Source organism: Tupaia chinensis, unplaced genomic scaffold (assembly GCF_000334495.1).
Source record: "Tupaia chinensis unplaced genomic scaffold, TupChi_1.0 Scaffold000213_1, whole genome shotgun sequence".
Taxonomy (NCBI): Eukaryota; Metazoa; Chordata; class Mammalia; order Scandentia; family Tupaiidae; genus Tupaia; species Tupaia belangeri.
In genome coordinates this window covers 947,730-951,878 of record NW_006159688.1, presented here as the reverse complement: position 1 = coordinate 951,878, position 4,149 = coordinate 947,730, and the positions used below count along the sequence as shown (strand labels likewise).

The following is a 4,149-nucleotide window of genomic DNA, read 5'->3' as shown; positions in this document are numbered from 1 at the left end:
CTCCAATATGGCTTCTGTAGCCTTATCTACTTACGCCCCAGCTCCAGCTACAACCCGGAAATGGGCCGCGTGGTGTCTGTGGTCTACACCTTTGTCACCCCTTTCTTGAATCCCTTGATCTACAGCATGAGAAACAAGGAGTTGAAAGATGCACTAAATAAGGTAGTGAAAAGACATTTACTGCATTAAGTATGTGGTGCATTCTGGGCTCATGTAGGTGGCAGGAAATAATTTTCTAGAAAATTATAAACGCAGGGATTAACTGACCTAATCATTGAGGAACTGGATTTAACTTTCTTTTGCCCCTGGGACCAGCAGTTAGTGTAATGGCTATGTCGCTGGACTCTCATGTAGTCAACCACTGAGTCCCACACACGTAGCTTAAACTCACACTGAGCCCATGTACGTGCGTGCCCAAGATCCTGAGAGGAGAATAGAGGAGAAGAGATAGTGGCGTGGCCATCCCCACTGGGGAGTGATTTCTCGCTTTCTATCTCTCTATCTCTCTCTGTCTCTCTGGATAGCACTCGCACCATATAGCGAACAAAAACCTCTGGAAAAAAACGAAAAACTTCCTCATGCCCCAGTTCCTATTTCTAGCTACCAAGTACATGAACACCCATGAAAGTAGGATTGTCATTTAAAATACAAGAGAGTAAGATTTTTTTTTTTTTTTTTGAGAAAGAGATTTTTGTTATAGGACACCTGTGCTCACTGGAAAGCGAGAGAGAAAGAAAGTGAGAAATCACTTCTCTTTCCAGGTGGCATGGCTATGCTACAACCTCTTCTCCATTGTCCTCTAGGGATTGGGGGCATGCACACACACATGCCTGGCTTGAGTTTCAAGCCACCAGGTCCATCCAGAGTTTAAATGGCAGTTGGCCACAAGGGAGTCCAGTATCTTAACCACTACGCCACCTACTGGCCCTGAGATAGTAAAAAAAAAAAAAAAAAAAAAAAATTAGAGAGATTTTTGCTATAGGGAATGTACAGTTGCCAGAGACACAGAAAGCAAGAAATCACTCAACAGGAAGATGGCCATGCCACAATCCTTTCTCCTTGTTCTCCTCTCGGGGTTTTGGGCACCCACACCTGGTTTGAACTTTAAGCTGCCAGATCCAAGACTCAAACCATGGTTAGCTATGTGGGAAACCAACGACATAACCCTTGCGCCAACTGCTGGTCCCTGATAGTAAACTCTTAATGAGGAAAAATTTGTCTGTTTTGTTCACTGATCCATTCCCAATATCTAAAATAGTGCCTAGCTAAAATAAATACTCAGTAAGAATTTAGTAACTTCATGAGTACAGTCAGGTGATGACTAAGAACTTTCCAGTCCCTTTATTAAATATCTCCAGACAATACTCTAGAATTTTGCATACATGAGGCATTCAACAAACATGAAAGATGTCTTCTCTAAGACCACTAATAATTCTTCAAGTTTCTCACTCAGAAACTCTTTTTCCTTTCTATTAACTGGGTCTTTAGAATTGTTTATGACATAGATTAATATCGACAAGTTTTTAAATGAAATACATAAATATCTAGTATATACTGTCATTTACTTTCTTTCTTTTTTTTTTCTTTTTTTAAGTTTTATGCCATAGGGCATGTGTGTTAGAGAGGGACAGAGAGAGGGAAAGTAAGAAATTATCCCCTCAGGGAGGATGCCCATGCCACAATCCCTTCTCCATTCTCCTCTCGAGATTTGGGGCACAGGCACAGATGCCCAGCGTGATTTTCAAGCCATGTGGGAGCTCAGCACCTTAACCACCACACCACCTGCTGGTCCTGTACCGTCCTTTCTAAAAGTATAATTGGTGATGCTTCAAAGTTAGAAAAGTACATTTGCTCGCCAGACAGAGAGATAGAAAGTGAGAAATCACCCCCCTAGGAGGCATGGCCACACCACAATCCTTTCTCCTCCATTCTCCTCTCGGGATCTTGGGCACGTATGCACACGCACCCGGCATGAATTTTAAGCCACCAGGTCCGGGACGCGAACCGTGGTCGACTACATGGGAGTCCAGCCACATAGCCATTACACTAACTGCTGGTCCCCCTGAAGCAGCCTTCTAAAATGATTTTGTGGGGCAATGGTGCAGAAGTAAAACAGACTCTGTAAGACTGGCTCACATTGGGTGTTTCCAGATTTGAATCCAGAGACAACCCACCCCCCACCCCCAGTATGCCAGGTAGGTGCGCTTACAAACTGAGACTGGTTGGAGCTGAGGTTGACTGCAGCATTAGTGCCCTGTTGGGATCCTGTCTATGTCTCTTTCATTCATGGAAGTGAGGGCAGAACTCTGACTACTTTGTCCTATTCAAAAATTCTTGCCAAAAGGCCTGGGGGGAGTCACACCTACAAATAGTAACAAACCCTTTAGGCAGTGATTGCAGGACACTCCCTATAGCCTGTCCCTGACTTACTGTTTTTAAGATGAATAGTAAGGACTTTGAGGAGACTAGGAGTAAATCCGGGGCCTGGTAGGCTTATGCTTTATCTTCTGGTATGTACTGAGTTTCCTGGTGCATGAAAAGCTTTCAGCAAGAATAGCAGATAGGATGGACCTTTCAGAGACCAAACCTGGACCACCCAAAAAGCCAAAGACCCCTTCCAGATAATCAGCCTTAGTGTATTGCTACTGTACAGAAAGGCCATTACGGATGCGAATGCTCAGAAAGACAGATGATGGACCAGACATTGCCAACCTCTCCATTCATCTACTATGATGACAAATAGGAAATTCAGGAGAGAGAACCAAGAATAAAAGGAAAATAAAAGAACTCCAGAAAAATGGGAATTCTCCAAGGCAGTTCGAGAGACCTCACATGCAAGTGGCAGGTAAGAAGCCCCACTGTGTATGAAGAAGTGCCATGCCTCATTGAAGAGCGACAGGTGGCTTCAGGAAAATAAAGAAACCCCCAAAGAAATGGGGACTAGAAATAGAAAACGTGGGAAGAACGGAAGACTGGCGGCCATGGCGAAGCAGTTGAGGACTTTCCCAGGGGCCCAGAAACCCCTGGCAGCTTTAACACCCAGAAGCCTCCCAAGCCCTTTCACCATCCATCACATTACCTCAAGCCAAGAGATGACAAGCTTCCCAAAGAGGGCAAGCGGGGCAAGAGGAAGAACAAGGAGACACCTGGGAGATGACGGCGATGGTATTCTATTTCTTACCAAGCAGAGGAGAAAGAAACCTAAGCTGTAAGACAGTCTCTAATTTGACTTTCCATTGTTTCATTTGTCATCATGTCTACAGTGTTCTGACGATATTTTTATTATGTATGATTAAAGTGAATTTTGAGTTGGTTTGTTTGTTTTTCATTTGAGCCATACCTACAGTTGCTAAACAGAGACCATAGAGACCTCAATTCTCTTAATCCCACCAGGTTTTTAGGTAAGAAACAGGAAGACAGACTTCTCCTGTTCCAATATGTCATTTTTACTCAGAATCCTATGGATAGGAAAAATTAATCTTTTCCAACCAGTTTTTTTAAACTTTGGAAAAAAAGTTCATCAGATGTAATTCATCTGCATTGTAAGGATGAAAATTAAATCCTTGCAAGAAGAGAGAATAACACTAATTTAAAAATCATCAATCTTTTCCAGCATTGCTTCTTTTTTAAAATTTTAATGTTGGAAAGGACAATAGCTGTAAAAAATCTAGATTTTCTTGCTTCTGAAGCTGTTGACGGAATCTTCCTTTGGACAGAACATCACATGCTGACTATGAAAACCAAGGTATCATCAGCGAATCCCTGTAAAGGCAGGTACTGGGCTGTAGGAAAGCACAGGTAAGGGGTCACCCAGCATAAATGTCACAAGACAGGTTTCCAGAAACAAGTGAAAAGAGTCATCAAAATGTTAACGTAATCGCAGTGTAATCTGAGCAGTGGTAAAGGGCACTGGAGTCCCACATGACTGACTGGTTCTAGTCGCGGACCAAGTGGCTTCCCCTCTCTCTCTTTCTTCTCTTTTTCCCTCACTTTCCTTTTCTCCCTGTCTGATCAAATTAAAATAAATAAATAAATACAATTAAATAAAATAATTCTTTAAAAAAATAAAGAAGAAAGAACAGAGATCTGACGAGATGTGCATGGGTGACTACAGTGGCTGGGCCGCTAAAATGAGCAGCAAGGGCGCGA

The 4,149-nt window shown here is 42.8% G+C and overlaps 1 protein-coding gene across 1 annotated transcript in view; it reads left to right on the top strand.

The window, feature by feature from the left end:
* The window catches only part of LOC102487385 (olfactory receptor 10V1-like), a 17,406-nt gene that overhangs the window by 740 nt on the left and 12,517 nt on the right, over nucleotides 1–4,149 (top strand).